General features: G+C 38.5%; 1 protein-coding gene across 9 annotated transcripts in view; it reads right to left on the reverse strand.

The window, feature by feature from the left end:
• Positions 1 to 20,383, reverse strand: part of LINGO2 (leucine rich repeat and Ig domain containing 2) — a 1,108,854-nt gene that overhangs the window by 199,248 nt on the left and 889,223 nt on the right. Inside the window, exon 1 of one of the 9 annotated variants that reach the window (XM_070590587.1) lies at positions 574 to 706. The exons of the other annotated variants lie outside the window; for them this stretch is intronic. The gene's annotated coding sequence lies outside the window, so the exon portion shown is untranslated. Of the gene's footprint in view, positions 1 to 573; positions 707 to 20,383 lie in introns of those variants that run through there. 9 annotated transcript variants of the gene reach the window in all.

Consider the following 20,383-nt stretch of genomic DNA (forward strand, 5'->3'; position numbering starts at 1 on the left):
CAAGTGTTTTACCTGGTTTAGCTACTGGTAATTTCCCTTGTGGGTGTAAATTATTCATTTAAAGTCAGAAAACCTTATCTTTCCTATCCGTCTACATTTTCAATGGCTAAAATATGAATACAGTATTAGAAGTCGTTGTTCACTGCAAATGCAGTTTAAAAATTTTAATTCTTTAAAGTCTACAAAGCTAAGGGAAATTATATTCAAATTGGAGAAATCCATACTATAAAAAAGTTGATAGGGCTGGCCCCATGGCTGAGTGGTTAAAGTTCTGTGCTCTCCACTTCAGCAGCCTGGGTTCACAAGTTCAGATCCCAGGCGCAGATATACTCCACTCATCAGCCATGCTGTAGAGGCTTCCCACATACAAAGCAGAGGAAGATTGGCACAGACGTTAGTTCAGGGCAAACCTTCATCACCAAAAAAGAAAAAAAAAACAGTTGAGGTCTTGTAGCTTAAAATAATAGATAGTAAAATAAATACTTGCTTAAGGTATCAATGTGGATGCACTAAGCAAGGTCTTACCAAGCTGGTTTTCTGCAGGGGAACAGAAGAATGAAAAAATGCACGTACCATGTTTCTGTTAAGCTATTCAAAGGCTTCTTGCTTGGTAGAGGATTTGGCTTAGTGATGATGACAGCTGCCTGGTGTGAGCTGCGACATTTACAAAATGTGAACCCATTCAGAATTATAAGCCTTCATTTCTGCATTAATTGTAAACATGAAATGAAAGAAATGTTCCCTTCTTGAAGATGGAGAAGTAAACTATGAAATCAACACACAATGAGTCAGAACAGCACTAGGTGAAATTATTTGCTTTCAGTTTACAAAATACCACTTCCTCATGAGACTTTGTACCTGCTGTTCCTTCTTCCTCCCAAATCTCCCTCTCTCTCTCTTTCCATCTCTCACACACACACACAGATACACACACACACACACAACACCCCACATAAGTATAAGCACTTCTTCCAACTGGTTATTGATCAACTTTCATATTTCAGTCTAATCAATAACCGCATATGGGGAGATGACTCTTATTCAAGTCTATTATTATGTGCTTCTCTTAGCTTCTATTATTGCATCCTATACTCCCATCACAACACACATCACACCGCCTGGTGATTGCCTGAGCACTTGGTTGTATCTCCTAGTACACCATAAACTCTGTGAGAGTAGAAACCATATCTATTATTCACCAGTCTCTGTGCCGTGAAAGGTACTCAATAAATGTTTATGAAATTAATGCTTCAGCGAAAGACTTTAAAGAATGACTTAGTCTATAATGAAGCTTTCGGAGTGGATGAACTTATTTAATGATGAAATGTGCCAGTCAGCAATGGTGAGAGGAGGATAGGTTGGCCAAGGACAGAAAGACAAAAATGACTGTTCCAGAAGCAAAAGGTAGTAGTGCTCTTCCAAACTGCCTCAGCAGAAGGGACACCTGCCCCAAGGCTTCAGTCCTTATGGTTCTGATGGTAGATGTGTGTTCATTGAAATGAGTGTGTCAGGCTACCTAAGCCAACGTCACTGGACACTTGATTCATATAACAAACTCTTTTGGATTTGGTTCCAGGAGCTCCAAAGCAAACTTCTGATTACAAATCAACTACACGGTATTATGATGACAGACTGTTCCAAAGAGAGGGAGAGAGAGAGAAAGAGAGAACATGCGAGCGCCCCTCATCCCTAGTCTCTGTGCACTTATGAATCAGATTGCTGGGCCTGCAAAATGGAAAGCAAGACTCTAGACTAGGGTGAATTCATGAAAGTAATGCTATAATGGCCTGTCCATCTGTGTAGCCAATTGGGAATTCTGATAAAGCAATTGTTTGTCTGTCATGTCATTCAAACTTCTATATTAACAGCTAAACAAAGCAGAAGACCATCAAATAGTAGCCTTTGAAATGGAAACCAAATAGAAATTCATGACTTTGCGAATTGTCCTATTATTTTTCTTGTTATTGTTAGAAATCTTTAAAAGGTTTTATTGAGCAAAGAGTATGCCCAATTCTTAATTATGCCACACAAGGAATATATATGATGTATTAAATAATATTTTTCAAATTCAAGATCTTTTTTAAGGAAAAAAATTAACACGCAATCTGAGTTAACTTGAATTATGTCTATTTATACTATTATTTAGCCAGATGTAAATTATTAATGCTTAAAGTCCTTATAAAACTATTAAAAAATAAAAATTAAATGCCAATAAGACTAAAAACCCAATAAAATTAGAATTGACAAAATTAAGTATAGCTAATGACAATGCTTTTTTGAAAGCAAAGCAAACATTTGTAACTAGAACATGGAAGTCATTGCTAGAGAAGGTTCTTTTGCTTTTAGACGTGCATATACTGTTAAGCCTTATATAACGCAAGCTCAGAGAGAAAGATAGACAGTGAGAGTCAGAGACAGAGATAGAGAAAGTGAGAGAAAGCACACGAGAGAAGGAGGGAGGGAAGAAGGAGAGAGAGAGATGTCCTGTCCATTTTGTTAATCGCTCTATCCTTGATGGAAGACGCCTGCACATGGTAACTACTCAATACAAACTTGTGCATTTCTATGCAGCCAGTGCTGAGGCAGGGACATCATTTGGCATTTACATAGCAATAATGCTTCATTTTCCTATTCAGTAACTTTCTGTCCTTTATTCATTAGTCTGGGGCAATAAAATTGGTATTATTTGGCATTATTGTAAATTCAAACATGGTCATCAAAACCAAGCACCAAGACTTTGTTATAACATGGTCGTTAAGATGATCAAAGTTATCCTTATATTCTTATTTTCAAACCACACAGGCGAAACATCATTCTGGATTTGATTTTGGAACAGAAAAATAACATTAATGAAAAAACTGGTGGGAAATAGGCTGGAGTTTGGTTAATAGTAATGCACCAATGTTGGTTTTTAGTTTTAGCAAAGGTATCATGGTAACTAACGTGATTAGGGGAGAATGAAGTTGCTTGATGAGCATATGGGAAATCTCTGTACTATCTTTGCAACTTTTTGGTAAATCCAAATGTATCCCAATGTTTTAAAAATTATTTTTTAAAATGTAAAGACAAGAATTAGCAAAAATATTTTCTTAGGTGTTCCCTAGTTCCCCCAGAGTCTTGTGTCAATTCTAGCAGCATCATATAAATCACAGTTGTACCACAGAGGAATCTATAATCCAGTCAAGGAGACAAAGCAGATGCAAAACAATATGAGAACAATGAAGTGATATTGAATATAAGTGCACTATAGAAAAAGGGATGTGAGTATAAACTGTAGTCATCAGATAAGACTTCACGGATCTCTTGAAGTGTAGACTGATTTTGTCGATATATGCACACTTCAGATAGGTAAGAGGCAGAGATGAAATTCCAGGCAGGGAAACAGGATAAGGGAGAGTATGGAAGCAGAGATGAAGACATGAGGACAGTGAACGAACCGACTAGAACTGGGCAGAGAATGAGGATTGAGAGAATGAGATGTAAGACTGGGTATGGTAACTTGAGGTTTGATAGTGGTGTGCTCTGAAGCTTAGCATGGTTGAGTGGCCCTGAAGAGGAGTAAATTATATCCAACTGGTCTTTAAGATCCATGAGAGCAGCAAATGAGTCTTATGCATCTCTTTGTCCCCAGAAGCTAGCGCAGCACTGGATGCAAAGAGATGATTTATTAATGTGGGGCAAATAACTTAGCACTTGCATCTTTGCACACATTTTTCATTGTATCTTTGGGTTGAATTCCTAGAAGTAGTGTTTCCCAAGGATATACATATGCTAATATGTATCAATAATACATATCTCACAAGATCCTCTCATTAGCAGACATTGACTCGGAACCATAGGAGACAGAAATTCTCAGAAACGTGGTTTTAACTTCTCTGTGATTCAGACAATCCAATACAACATCTCCAATGAAACATTGGTAACCTCATGAGTGGCATCTCATTGTTGTAGGTATTTTGTTATTATTTATGTAGTAACATAGATAATAATATCTGCTCTAGAATGTAATGACTATGAGATATGATCCTTGTTCAGGAATAGTCTCATGGGACCCCAATCCAGGAATATACTTCTGGACCACATGTAGTAAACCACAAGGACAAACACTGAGTAAGTTATACCTGGTCTGCAAGATAAGGAAGATTCCAGGTCTAGTTCACTCTTAGTAAGATGTTTGTTCCAGAACCTCTCTTGTAGCCGTAGGTATTTGATCTATAGATGGACTGTATTAGGCTTCAATAACTCTAGCCTAGAATGGATAAAGCTCCTGCTCTGGTCTCAGCCTGACTTCTGGTCCTGATGGTGAAGGTTAAGGAGCCAACATGTCTATGTATATATTGATATGACCTCTTCAGTCTAAAGATAAACATCTTAAAGGCAGGGATGACATCACTTTCACTCTTACCTCTCTTTCAAAACAAGCAAAAAAAGATATGTGTCACTTCCTTGCCGAAAATATTTCCACAACATCTCACGCTATTCAAGAAAAAACTCTAACTCTTAAGTCTTGCATTCAAAGTCTTCACACACAACCTTCAAACCTATGTTTTAAACTCATCTCCTCCTAGTTCTTCATGTCTTTGACAATCCAGTCCCAAGAGACTACTTGCTATGCTTTTGTACTGATGCTCACACAGTCCCTTCCACCTAGGATGTTCTTACCTAGACTATTTTCTTCCTAAAAAATTTCTATTACAACCTCCAGAGAAAGCTTAATATATCACTCTCACCTGAAACTTTTCTAACAAATGGCCTCTTTGCCCTGAATTAATTGTGATGTTATTTCTACAGCACTAGAGAGCTTCATCTATATATCTGTAGTAGCACCTTTCACACTGAATTTTAACTATTTAGATAAGATACATATTTTCTCTATTAGATAGTTATATACTTGGGAGTAAAATAACCTACATTTTAGTCTTTGCATTCCTATCACCAAATAGATTATGCTCAATAAAGGTTTAGTTGTCTGAATTTAATAAAATATCTGACATTTGTATAATACTTTAGTGTTTACAAAGTGCTTTCACATGCATTCTTTCATTTAATCCTTATAACAACCCAATGAGGCAGATATTTTTATTATTTCCATATGACAGACGAGGGAATTAAAGCTCAAGAATTTTTAGGATCTGCACAATACACCAAAGACTCACCATAAATACTTCTTGATTGATGGCTCGATGTAGACAATTGCTCACAGCTCTCTGTGCTTTTACAGAAAACAAAAACACATGTAGTCTTAATTCCTGAACTTGGTCTCAGTAGCCTGTGCTTCATATATGTATGCTATTCAATCATTTAAAACCCAGGAATCCCATTGTCAATCTCTCCTTACAACTCCCTACACAAATATGACTTAAGATACGGTTCTGACCTCATCTTGGTTACCTTTCCTGTAAAATTAGCACCATAATACTTACTTACTTCTTAAGCCTCCTGCATTCTGATTTTATTGAGATAGCATTTACCAGGTCTTAGGCATCCCTTAAAATTTAAAGAATGTATAAATGCAAATGTTATTATGGAAAAATGGGGACGCAGCTAGGGAACATACATTTGTTATTTCAACATGAAGGACTCCTTCTGTTGTATTCTGAAAGGATGTTCCCACTATGCTGTGTATTTAGATAAAATTATAGACAACCTTTGTAAAGGATGGGGTCTTTGAGCACACACATGAATAGAAACAGGCCAGGAGACTTTGAATATAATTAGCTTGTTCAAATGAGGCTTACAAAAAGGTTCTGACTCTCAAGACTCCTAAGGGAATTAGAATTTATGCCTTCTAGTTTCCCAAACTCAGATGCTTCAGGAACCTCTTGCTTAATAGGTATATGTCCAAATCTCCAATCCACTACTAACCTTTATGCATCTCTCTGAGACACAGCATCTTCCTCTGTTAAGTGGAAATAAAAACACCTACTCTATTGAGTTCTTTTGTGGATTACATATGATGATGAATGTAAAGCTTGGCACAGCGCCTGAAACATATTCAATGTCCAATACATATTATGATGATTTACCATGGTGAGAATAAAAGAATCAGAGCAATACAGAGAATGGATCCAGAACTCCAAGGGACCAGCCACCCTGCTGGGCATTTAATCTCATTGTTAGAAAAACTCTATGAAGCAAGTTTTGTTAGCATCCCTGCTTTACAGACAAGGAAACTCTAGCCCAAACAGTGGGTGATTTGGAGGCCTTCCTCATGCACTATTATCTGTCATAGGTGACAGTGCCAAGAATTCATTATTCTACAGACAGCTCCTCACTGTTTGCTTTTCCATTCATCTTTAAAAGGGGCATCTGTTTTAGACCGCCCAATCTCCACCAGGTGTTTTGAAGTCATACAAGAAACTATGCAAATGGAGATGTTTCTTCCTTTTACTGCCCTCTGGACAGATCCTGAAGTCCTGGGAGCTATGAAGCCTGCTTGTAAATCATCATCAACTATCAGCCTTCCATCACTTTATCTCTGCCTTGCTCCCTGGGCTTGAACAGGCTAAAACTGATTGGCATGGCCTTGTCTATCTGCCTGACACTTCAGGGCATAGACCATGGGGTGAAATCAAGCTGTAGACACTAGCAGCTCCCGCAGTGTTGTGATAAAACTTAAATTACAACTCAGAGAAGACAGTGTATACATTATATTAAAATGCCTTGGCTCTTACACATAGTAAGAGGAAACTTGAAACCACGGCTTACAGTCTCATTGAACTTGGAGGATGAAATGCTTCATATGAATGAACTATGCATTCAAAATCTGTACCAAAATGGCAATAGATGCTTCTGCAAAAACTTGCTAAATATTAAACATGGATAAAGGATGTCAGTTAATTTAGACAACAGAGGTGTTTTGGTTTTAAAGTGATGCAAGCATTAATATTCACTACAGAAATATGATTTGATAACCAGAGAAGGAATATGCACAAAGCTTTGGTGATAACAGGAAATCATCTTCTCAATGTTCAGAGAACATTTTGCTCTCCATCTTCACAAGTTAAAGTTGACACTGGAAGTTATGTTCCCTTTAGACCGTGGTTTTTCTTCTATAAATGTGCTCTTTTCATAGCTGGATTCTTGTGCTTTTATTCTAGTGATTACAATATTATTGATTCTAGTCAAATGCACATCATAGACAATATTATTGATAGCTGGACGGGTTCCAATTCAAGAAACTTTCCACTTGGAAAGAGGAGTAAAGTGAACAGTGTAGTGCAGCAAAATATCTTCTATTATCTTCTTTCTAAGTTGGAAATGGTACATACTCCATTTTCAGTTTTTCTGAATCCATGCTCCATTGGGCTATATCAATTTTCACCTTTAACATCAGCCAAATAGAATTGAAAGGAGATAAATTGAGACTCAAAGGATAATATAGTTTTTGAAGATATAATACAGCCCACTAAAATGAATTGATAGCAGCTTGGAGCAAGTGTGAATTTTTTTTATTTAATACATGGAATTGGTGTCTGCTGGAACCACTTATTTAAAGGTCCTCCCATATTTTATTGGAAATTGATACTTGAAAGGATTTATAGGATGGCCAATAAAATCTCTCAAAGCTGGACTACGATGTGTGTCCATCGATGTGTGTGGAAGCATTCAGTTTTAACTCATTTTCTTTTATATCATAAAACAAATATACGGTATTTTCCCTTTAATAATCACTGACAGAAACATACAGAGTCCTGGGTTTACAATGTCTCACTCATTTTGTTCTCTCTTTTTTACTTTTTTCCTTACTAGGAAAAATGTGGATTCTAAGACAGCCTATTAGACAGGCATTTGTGGTTAGAACTCTTTAGTATATTAACTTAGAAAAAGAAGAATCAAATAACTCCTAAATAAATGTCTGAAGTAAACCAGTTTTTTTCTTTTTTGAACGTATTATTATAAGCATAGCTTAGGTGATCACAGCCTCAAACGTCTGTAATGACATTAGCCCTCATAACTACATTTTCTTTCTCTATCATTGATCTGCCACTCACTATGTGACCTTCGGCAAGGAGTAGTCTTGTGGTGCTTCATGGTGGATTAGGGGAGTAAAAACAGATAACTTTTCTAGAAACCATAGACAGCACGTAAAGGTAGGAAAAACACTGAAAAAGCAAGACAGAGTCTGTTTGATCAGCCACCACAGGGCTGCCTCCATTCCATGTGACAATTCCCTCAGCTGAACTTCCTTTATGTGGCTCCGTGGCCAGGTGTATCTTCAGAGATAAGGAGCTCAGCAGCACTTCGCTGGAGCATCTGTCCTATGAATTAGTGTGCAGTTTTCTGTTTTGTGGATTTTAAAGGAAATTTCCAAGTATATATTATATATGAGTGTACAAAGCTACCTGTGTGTGACAAGCATTTGCAAATTCTACCTTCTCTTTAGCATTAGCATACTTGTCACTAGGGTTACTCTTAAGCAAAAGACAGAAACAGGCCAGTTCCTTGGCTTCCCCTCCCTATTCTCTTCTCTTCATCTCCTTCATCCTCTCTCCCTGTGTTGTCCCACCCATTTCATCTTCCCTTTATCCTCACTCAGGTATAAATGATGGCAACAGCTTAAAGGGCAGCTTTTCCAGACAAAGCAACATGATTCAAGAGAGAGAATTCAGGCAATAGCTGGTGAGAAGATTTTTGGAGGAAACAGATGGTTGCCAGTTCTACTCGTTCAATAAATACTTTTTTTTTTCTTTCCTCTCCCAATAAAGAAAACACCAGGAGTGTCACATGTTACACACACACACACACACACAGAGTTGTGCACTATTTGCATAAGGAGAGATAAACAGTAGATTGTTTATTGGTCTAGTTAATGTGGTCAGTCAAACTGGTAACTATATGCCAATGTAGTCTTCTGTACTTTCATGAAAACAAAATCATAAGGGAACTTGAGATCATATTAATATGTGAGGGAATCTGCTGTTTGATTTTTATCAGATTCAGGTAGAGACTCATTTCTCTAAACCTCTGCTCTAGAGACTAAGGTAATAACAACTTGCCACTGGCCAGCAGAGATGGATGCACCCGGAGGAAGACAGCAAGCACAGGAAGCCTGCCGGTCTGGGGCTCTGTTGCGCCACAGCTCTTACCACCAACCAGAATGCCCAGTGATTTCAGGTTATACTTTCTGGGCGGCCTGCAGTAGGAGGCACATATCAGTTGATCAAGTAGAAAAGTTACGCAAGAAGCTTTCTATGAACAGGGTTTGGAGGATTAACAAGCTCCATGGTTGCTTGAATAATGTTGTCTCATCATGGAGCACCTCAGATTTTCTGGGCAAAAGGGCCAGGCCAGTGGCTTTCAAAGTGTGATCCCCAGAACAGCAGCAATCACATCCCCTGGAAAGTCGTTAGAAATGTAAATTCTCAAACCCCATCCCAGATCTACTGAATTAGAAATGCTGATGTGGGGCCAGCAATCTGTGTGTTGATAAGCCCTTCAGAGGATCCTGATGGACACTCAAGTTTGAGAACCACTGGCATAGGCACTTTTGCGAAGCCCAATGAAAAGTTTTCAAATTGACAGCCAGGACCAAGCCCTGCTCACAGTTCATTGAAAGTCACAGAACACAAGGCCTGTTCAGATTTCTCTGAGAATGTCAGCAGCAGGGACCGTTCTTGTGCCCCAGCATCCAGAATCACTGGTGAGTTGGCATACACAGAAAGGTATGCAGGGCTCAGCAGCTACGATGTGTGGGTGAAATCTAGTACGCTGCAAGTTTTTGTAAATAAAGCTTTATTGGAATACAGCCACAGTCATTCATTTACTTAGTGTCTGTGATTGCTTTCACACAGCAAGGGCAGAGTTGAATAGTTGCAGCAGAAACCTTATAGCAGGTGATGAGAGTTGCATAATATGACTAGAGAAAACTGTTGCAAGGATATTGCATGGAATTCTACCATTAGATTTAGATCTAGCCTGTAAATATGTAAGTGTCCCTGCGAGGAATATACAAGGTGCCATCAGCCAAAACTGATATCTTCTTGGGAAAGAGCTTATGTAAAATTACACTGTTTTGGAAGGCCACAGGAAGAGCCCAAGAAAATGGGGTCAGCATGTGAAATGTAGTTGGGAAAAGAAAGACAAGAAACAGATTTGGAGTAGGATTGACAGATTCCTATGTGGCAACTTCCTTCTCATGCAAAAGAGAGACATTACCAACCAATCATGATGCTCCTGTTCTCAGATCCCTAGCCCTTCTCAACATTTCTCAATACAACTCTCCAGGCAGCCATCACTCACTTTTTGTAGTTGGTGCTTTAAAGGAAGCTTATGAGCCATCGCGTTCCTGGATTAAAGAACAAGGTCAATAAGGGCTACCATGAAGTGGTTCCCTAGAACCTATGTGAGCAAGTTCTGGGGGACCCAGGAAGGTAATCAGGAAGGAGAAGTCTCTTACAGGAAGTATTAATGAGAAAAGAGGAAGCAGGAAGGAAAGAAAAGAAAATTCCAGGGACTTGCATATGTGCCGTTTCAATATTGCTCTCTATACTCCCACAAGTTACATACCAACCTCTTGCATAGTACCCACTATGCAAGCTCTCAAGTAACTTGCTGGAGGGAACACAGCCAACAGTGATATGATGAGACACAGCTGTTCTGACACTAAAGCCCACAGTTTTCTACCACTTCGACTACTACGCTGTATTGCCTAAGGCTGCACTATTCCTAAATAATTTTGCTTTTGAAACTGAACTTGACAGTATGGTTTATCTAAATGAAGGACAAAGGGAGAGAGAGAGAGAGAGAGAGAGAGAGAGACTGACTCTAAGAGGGAGGCAGACAGAGAGACAGAGAAAGGTAGAGAGAGACAGGCTGTGGACATAATTCAGAAAGTATGTGGAAATTCTTCTAAAAGGAGAAAGTCAACAACAGAAAACTTTAACATCAAATTTTCAGGAAGAAAGCAAAATGGCAAAGGCCTAAAATAACTGTACCCCTACACATAGCACAAGAAAACATCTGCTGCTTTGTACGACCCAGGAGGCAGATACTCATGAACAAATTCTTTATTCTCTGGAGAGCATACTAATGATGTGGTGGTTGATGAAAGATAGGAGAAATTTAAAAAAAACAACAACACAAAACTCTTTCCAAAATTTTGGAGAGACAAGATCAGAGCTGGGTTTATGGGTAAGTGAAGTAGGTGATTGCTTTAAGAACTGTGAGGAAGGCCCGGCTGCTCTGAACTAGCACCCATCCTAAGTGCCAGTTTCCCCAAAACGGCATCTTTTGAAAATTATTCCTTTGATCTAAGCCTTGCTCTCTTCTGGATCTCCTTTTAAAGGTAAATAAATTCAGTAGTGATAACACATTCTATCAAAATTCACCAGTGAGTGAACAGCAAAGGGTAAGCAATAATATCTTGCCACATACATTTTAATTTTTTCAATGTTACAATGCAAAATGTTTGAAGCATCCTTACATGCCTTAACAATTGTAATAAAAATTCTGTCTTGTAAATGCCATAATGCTATGTCAGTGTTAATCAGACGTGTTTCCTAGAATACTCATTCTGCATAATTCTCCTTGATTAAAGGGAATAACAGTAAAAAATAAGCTTGGAAAATATTGCCTATCTTATTCCCTCCATGGTATGGCACAATCAGTGCAAGTCATACATGGCTGTGAGAAGCCCTGCAGTAATGATATTTAACCAATTTTTGCCCAGCTGTTTGTCCTGGAGAGTCTTCATCCCCACTCCTCACTATTAGCATCCATTAGAAGATTGGGATGCAGTTTAGGAAATTGGAGTGCCATAATATAATTTTTTCCACTCACAGATTTTTTTCTTTTAGTCATATCTGAAGCTTTGATGGCTAAAGACACTCCTATGACTTTATAGGCCATAAGAATTATCTGGAAGATTTTTAAAAACAGTTTTTAGATATCGTTCTGAATCAGTTATTCTAAGGAGTTGCCAGGCATCTGAGTTTTGTCTTGTGAGGGAGATTGGTCCTGAGCTAACATCTGTTGCTAATCTTCATCTTTTGGCTTGAGGAAGACTGTACCCAAGCCACCATCTGTGCCAGTCTTCCTCCACTTTGGATGTGGGACGCTGCCTCAGCCTGGCTTGATGAGTGGTGCGTAGGTCCGTGCCTGGGATCCAAATCCATGAATTCTGGGCCACTGAAGCAGAGTACACAAACTTAACCACTATGCCACTGGGCCAGCCCCAGGAATCTGAGTTTTTATCCTATAACCTGACAAATAGCTTATATAAGAGTCATTTCTGAGACTATATTTTGAGAAATGAAAGGGATAAAGGCTATCTACTTTAGGAAGCCAACATTTTGATCACTAACTGGTCTTATCCAGGTAGATTTGATAAAACCAGAGAACCAAGACTTATCATCACAGATGTTGAAATCTTTGGGACTTGTCCTTACCCATCTATCTTCTCCTAGCCTCCACTTATCTGACTAAAACTTCTTTTCCTGACCCCATCATACTATTGTGGATCCAGCTTCATGTCCTTGCCTTCTTGACCTTATTTTATGATTTGACTTTTGACAGAAGCACATCTGATATCCATCCCTCTCCCTGGGGTTCACAAATGTATCTCCTTCTTTCCAAGCAGTTTCTGGGTACCAGATTCTGATCTCAGGTTGGATCTGTAGGGCCCACAAAAACATGAGAAGGCTCAGGCTTCTTTTATGCTTCTTCTAGAGGGATAGAAGGGATTAAAAATGACTTTATTACATCTGAGATGCTGAACCAGAGGATAGCCAGGAGAGAGTCTGAGAATCCTTCAGTTTATCTGTCCCTCATCCAGTCATTCACATCCCTCCTGGTCTCTGTGCTTGCCTTTGCCTTTTCTAATAGAGGGGTTGGAGAAGTCTGGAGAGAGGGAGACTTCTATGCAAACAGATATTTCTTTAACTAGAAAGAGGCTCCTGGGGCTGCCTGGTGGCGCAGCGGTTAAGTTCGCACATTCCTCTTCTCGGCGGTCTAGGGTTCACTGGTTCAGATCGCAGGTGCAGACATGGCACTGCTTGGCATGCCATGCTGTGGTAGGCGTCCCACATATAAAAAGTAGAGGAAGATGGGCACGGATGTTAGCTCAGGGCCAGGCTTCCTCGGCAAAAAGAGGAGGACCAGCAGTAGTTAGCTCAGGGCTAATCTTCCTCAAAAAAAAAAAAAAGAAAAAAAAGAACAAGAGAAAGAGGCTCCTATGATATGTAGGGCAAGTCCCATGGAGGCTCTTATCTTACTCTGTGGTACTATGAGGTACAACAAGTAGAGCTACTGCTTCAGTGCCTGTTTAGATTAACGTAATCACAAATGAGAGATATGTTTCATTCAGCAATTACTTCTGAAGACCTGCTGTAGGCCAGGCACTGCTCTAGGTGCTGGGGATTCAGGAGTGAATAAAAGAGTAAGAAAAAAAACTCCCTGTTCCCTTAAAGCTTATGTTCAGGATGGATGAGACAGATAATGAACAAAATAAATAAGAAAAATATATAATAGGATATATGGGGATAGGTTCTATGGGGAAAAATAAAGCATAGAAAGTGAGTACGGAATGTTGGGTGTGGCTGGAAGGTTTGGAATTATAATTTTACACAGGGTGGTCCAGGAAGATTTAAATGAGTAAAGAAGTGAAAAAGGTAAGAGAGGGAGCCATGCAGATACCTGGGGAGAAAAGAGCTCCAGGCAGAGGAAACACAGGTACAAAGGCTCTGAGGTGGGAGCAGCCCTGGCATGTCTGATAAATAGCAAAGGGACCAAGATGCTGGAGGGGATGAGCAAGGAGAGGTGTAGTAGCAGGTGAGTTCAGAGAAATAATGGGGATAAAATCCTCAGGACTTTCTAGGCTATTGTTTTGGGGTTTTTCTTTTGCCTTTTATCTGGAGTAAGATACGGAGTTATTGGAGGTTTGGAGCAGAGCAATGACATATCTCATATACGTTTAACAGGATCCCTCTGGTTGCCGTATTGAGGGCAGATTGAAGGAGTCAACGTTAGACACAGATAGATCAGTTAGAAGACTACAGTGATCTTCCAGGAAATACATAAGGGTGGCTAAGATCAGTATCAACCCCATGGAGGCAGATGTGGATGTATTTTAAAGATAGATTTATCAGGATTTCCTGACAGATAGAAGTTAAAGAGAAGATTCAGAAATGACTCCAAAGTTTTGGGCTTGTATTACTAGATGAAGAGAATTGACACTAACCAACAAAAGAAAGATTGCAGGAGATGCAAATTTAGGGGTGAAGATCAGGAGACCAATTTCTGACATCTTAGGTTTGCAATACTTATTTCAAGTTTAGAGTTCATAGTAAAGATCTGGGGTAGGTATAAACGCTGTAATGTTAAAGAGAGAAGGAAAGAGTAATAGATCTTTTGTGTTACATGCAGACTTACTAATTTAGACAATGGTGCACAATCCATTTCTTAACACTTGTACAATAGCATGATCTCTAAGGCTTTTCCATAGTCTAAACTTGTGATTTAATTCTATGCTAAAAATAGAAAAAAAAATTTAAGGCACCAAATCCCCTAAGTACTAGGTAATTGCCTTATAATTCCAAACTATGTTTTGCTTCTTCATCTTGCTCCCTTGTACTAGTCACCTCAGACACTTTCATAGCTTCTGGCCTCAGCTATCCAAGCTTGTAATTAGTTGCTCTTTAGAATAGGTTCATTAATCCTTTTTAATTTTTCTCTGCTATTTGCTTTGGACTCTAAATGTTTCTACTTGGCCTTTCTTTAGGCCACATCATTTCTTCTGCTGTCCACAGCTCAAAACCTTTGCACGGAACTAAAAGGCTGAAGGGTTTTTCAAGTGAGCTGCCCCAAGGCTAACACGTAGTTCATTTTCACTTACTTACTCAGGGCTTTGCCTTCTGTGTGAGTGAAGATTACAGTTGACTACCTGTTTCTTTAAGAGTTCAGACAATTCTTTCTGATAACAAATAAAATATAGCATGTTTTTTAAAAAACTAAATTGTATCCTTCTCTCAGCTGCAGCATATCCTAACTTGTCAACATCATATTTGTAAACAGCTCCTATTATTAATGGACACACTTTCTTACCACTACCTCCTAAGGTAGAGGTATAGCAATGGCAGGGGCGATGGTGCCAGAAGGAAGAGATCTGAGACTACTATCTTGTAGTTTTGCCTGGGAAAAGCAATGCTTCAGGAATGGAAAATTTACTATTATCTTCCCCTCTTTAACCAAAAATGGGGATGAGTGATTTTTTTCCTACCAGTTTTGAGTGTAAAAGGCAGTCAAAAAGATGACAGGAATTTCCAAGACATTGTGAGGGTTTCTAAACACAATGTTTGGAATATGAGGACAAGCCAAGAAAAATGCAGAAGTGGTCACCATATCTACAGCACATGGTTCCCTATTCCCAGAATCAAGAAACAATGGTATTCCCATTGTGATGGGTCAAAGAAGCCTTCCAGGCTGAAAGAGCACCATCACCGTTTATGTATGAGCATCATGCCACCATATCCTCCAAGTTCAAAACAAAGGACTTTCAAACTGATTTTGGAACACAATCCATCCTCAGTTACCTACAAAGAAAAACCGTATCTTAAGCAACTGCTTAAGATTGGGAAGGGGGATAGGAACAGAAAAAAAATAGAGGATGAGTCTAAAGTTTGTACCAGTTAAGAAGAGAATCATGGCAAAGATTAGAGGCTTTGTGCTAGAAAAGTTCATATCTCAGGCCAATTTTGGTGTTAGGTACAGGTGGTCCCCGAAGATTCAGAACAAGTTCATGAAGTTACTCTTACACATTTTCCCAAGCCACTCAGAAGTGAAAGACAGCCAAAGCAATGATCATTTTAAAAATATTAATTTGGAGGGAAAGAAGCAAGATTTAAAAGATGATTAAATTTTAAGTGCTTCAACCAGTGCCTAATATTCCATGGAGAACAGAAAGCTCGAAGCTCTTGAGATCAAGGCAGCCACTCTGGTTAACTGTGTGTGTGCGCGTGTCACGTGTGTGTGTGTGTGTGCATGAACATTTGTGTGGTGTCTGTATAAGGCGTGGTGGGTTGTGATGGGTGAAGAGAGTGAAGAGATGGGGAAAAAGAATTAAGTGGCACAGTGTTTCCTACTGTTTAAGAACAGGACACTTAGAGAGGGTACAGTTAACTAGACCTCCTTATCTAGGGGTCCATGAACGCCTAGGTGGGGTTATTCAGATTGTCCTATGACAAAGCTTTCAAACCTTTAACAAATGTAGAAATTCTGATTCAGTATGGTCAAGGAAACCATGTTTTCAAGTCTCCACAGGTCCACCGTGATTGTGATGCCAGGTTGTCTTGCCATAACTCAGAACTTCTGAGCTGATCTGTCTATAAGTGGGGTCAATACATTCCCCTAAACTGTACAATTTCAGATGTATCTGCACTTTTCTAGGGAGGAAATCCATAGCGTGTGCAGGATCTCATGAGTTCCATAACCTTCTCAATATGCAAAAAACAAAAACCAAAAAATGGACTGCATCACAGGAAATCCAAATTGCTGGTATTTGCAGTTTTCTATTTATTCAATCTGTAGGTATAAGGTAAGCTCCTCATCAGGAGGATTTGGGGAAGGACAAACCACAACTAGGCCAAATTAACTGATAACATATACCTGTGCTGAAGAAACATCTCAATAAAAATAGAATGATATGAAAGCATTATAAGAATTTAATAACTAACGTACCAAACAGCGTCTGCTCTCTTGCTGTTTTGCACTATGACGACCAAATGATCTGCATAATGGAGAAACTGAATTCTCTTGCTCTCTGCCAGGCAGGCGCCAATTAGCATTTTGAAGGCAGCCTGTCTTGAGCATCAAAGCAGCTGCTCAGCTTTTGTTTGTTTCTTAATTTCTTTAAAATAAATAGCCAGTCCCAAGTCCGAGCCCCCTGAACAGAGTCTAAGAGAAAGCATGAGAAAGGTCCACAGCTAAACTTGCTCCAGGCACGCAAGGCTGGGCTTACTTCCAAGGAGACATCTCTGTGTAAAAATAGATAAATGAATGAAATAACTCCTGGTTATAGTGATGAAGGAAGGAGGTATTCTACAATCGAGTTTGCAGAATTCTACTTTTTCCTGAATGTTTGACTATTTATAGGAGATCTGCATAAAACTATACCATTATATATAGTTCATAAAGGTAAAGTATTGATCTTCACGTAAACTTAGGCCTCTTAAATCTGTTGCAAAGAGGCCCAATCCTATGCCAGCTGCCTGTGATTTTGCTCCCTAACCAACATCGCACAAAACCAAATATTAGTTTTTGTCTAGTCAGAAATACAGTTAATCATTATCAGCTGATCACATTATTTATCCAGCTATCCCTTCCTTCTCTTTCTCCTTCCTCCTTCCTTCTCTTCTTCCTTCCCTGCCTCCCTCCTTCTTTTCCTTCCTCTCCATGAATATTTAATGAGCATCTATTACATACATGCCCAATGATCAGGAAAATGATGTGAGATGAATATATGTCACCAGTAACCTCAATGATAGATCCAATGGTAACATCTCTATCATCATCTTCCTTGACCTCTCAGCAGCATCTAAAGATTTAACCACTTTCTTGAAACATCTTCTCCTGATTCATAAAATTACAACGATCTGATTTTCCTCTGACTCACTGGCTACTTTTCAATCTGTTTTCCTGGGTCTTCATGCCCTACTTGACCACTAAAGTTTGCCAAAGTGCATCTCCTAGGGCACCTTCTCTTTTCTATCTAATTATCTCCTCTAGTTCTTGGCCTTTAGATACCATCTATATGCTGATGACTCCCAAATGTTCATATCCATCCTTGGCCTCTCTACTGAGCACTAGATTTGTAGATCTGACTGTCTGCTTTATATCTAAATAAGTATATCTAAAAGGAATCTCAGATTTAACACGACGAAATCTGAATTCTTACTGCCTCTTCCTCATTCTTCCCCATTATAATAAATAGCAACATCATTTTCCCATCGATCAAGTCTAAAGTCATCTCTCAAATGTATGTGTGTGCATGTATTTTTTGTATACACATATGTATATGCACACTCATGTACATGTATACTCACATAGATATGTGTGTATGTATATCACACGTGTTGCTTAACGATAGGGGTATGTTTTGAGAAATGTGTCATTAGGTGATTTCATCATTGTGCAAACATCATAGGGTGTGCTTACACAAACCTAGATGGTATAGCCTTCTACACACCTAGACTATATGGTACCAACCTATGGGACCACCATTGTATATGCAGTCCCTTGACCGGAAGGTGGTTATGAAGTGAATGACTGTATATATATATATGAATAGAGCTGGTATTTTAGTGGTTTTTCATATTTCTCAAGTGCATAAAATAGGAACACAGAAAATGTACATTGAAATAATTACTTAATTAATAAATAAGTTTTTAGCATGAGCAACCTTCCCCAGAATAAATTCCAAATCATTGGTGCCCTGTCTCCCTAGATATTAATAGTAGATATTTGACTACATGGGACCCCTGGCTGATCAGTGATCATAATTCCATAATTCCTGCCTGTTTAGTTGTGGCCTCCTGGCTCTCCCCTTTTTTTTTTTTTTTTGGTCTCTGATTATGGTTTGCCATAATCCTCTGGCCTGGCTCTGGTAATGACATGTCTCTGCTTAGTGCAGATGACTTAACCGAAAGCCAGCATGTTTCTATGTAGTTTTAAATGTCATCATTGCATGAGTCTATGGGTCATAAATTTTAAAGTTCTAAATGTTCATGTGCACTACTGGTTTTATTTCTGATTAAACAGTTTATCCGAGTGGCCAACCTGGGTTCTCTTTTGACACAGTGTTTACACAAATACACAGTATTTGATATATGCTTTAGGCTGAATATTCTTGAAAATACATTTTTCTGTGTCAAAATTTTGTCTTTGAAGCTGCTGCTTCCTTCCCAGAGGACACAAGAAAAAACAATTCCAACAGTACCCGTTAAGGGTATTAAAAACATTAAGGGCAAGAGATAATTGGGGAGACATAAAAGAATCTAACTAGTATGTCATAATATATACTGCTGCATGGTGCGCATTTGATGGTTACTGACATAGTACAAATTTAATTTATTCCTAGAAGAATCAAGATGCAAAGATAGATTACCCTGATGCTCTCAAAAATTTACGCTGAGTTCAAATGGCTTGTGAAATTTTTTTTCATGCTACGACTAATGATATTATTATAAATATAGTTTCAACCCCAATGCTTTTCCTCAGAGTAGTCCTATTCATTTTTAGATATAGCAGCTAGATTCACATTTACCAAGGCTGGCTTTCATTTGCCATGTTATTTTAATGTACAATATGATTAATTAGAAATTTCTGGTTCAAACTTACTCATGTTTCTCACAATTTTCTTAACTAACTTATTTGAAATGTACGAAAGTGAAATTAATGTCTCCTATGATTTCTTAAATACTAAAAAATATATATGGAGATAAAAGATAACTTGAGTGATAGATACTCAAGATGCATTTTAATCAGACACTGCTATGTCATTAATGTTAAAAACCACTTTACTTAAGATCTCTACTTTTCAACTGTTTTCAACAGTGAGGTAGTGTCTTAATAAAACACATCCATAGTCAGTAGGCTAAAGAACCATGATTTAGCAAGAAAAAATAAATTGTAATTTGATTCCTTTTAAGTGGTATAATTAGGGTTAAGAAATATTTAAGGAAATATCAAATAAGAAAAATTTGAGGAGTTTGAAAGGTGTAAAAATAAGCACTAAGTAAAAATATCTATTTACTATAATTGGACAGTGAAGTATGGGAGAAAGTGGAAATGTATTAATTCCGTCAACTCATAAGGAAGCCAATAGATACTTTCTTAGGAAAGAGAAAATTAAAAGTATCATGTAAAGTTATTGATATAAATGTAATCACTAGAACCAAAATAGAAACTGTATGTTCTGGTTAGCTATTGTTGTATAACAAATCATCTCGAAACTCATTGGCTTACAACAGCAACAATCATTTTATTCTCCCTCATATGTTATGTGGGTGAGGTATTTGGAGAAGACTTTCAGGAGTTCTGATTCAGGATCCCTTATGTTATTCCAGTCATGTGGCGGCTGGAGGTGGAACAACCAAGGGCTGGAGCAACTAGGAGCTGTCCAGGCATCTCACTCTGTCTATGTGGTCTCTATTAGCTAGTTTCGGCTTCATTACAGCATGGTAGTCTCTGTGCAATCAGACTGATTATATGTCAGCTGCCTTTTTGCAGAGTGAACAGCTCAAGCAGTAAAATGGAAGTGCATGGAATTTTTATGACTTTGCTTTGGAAATCACATATCTTCTCTTCTACCTTAATTTATTGGTCAAGGCAGATGAAGCCCAATCCAGTTTCAAAGGAAGGAGACATAGACCCCATCTTTCCAAAAAGG

This window comes from Equus przewalskii, chromosome 22 (assembly GCF_037783145.1).
Source record: "Equus przewalskii isolate Varuska chromosome 22, EquPr2, whole genome shotgun sequence".
In the NCBI taxonomy this organism is placed as follows: Eukaryota; Metazoa; Chordata; class Mammalia; order Perissodactyla; family Equidae; genus Equus; species Equus przewalskii.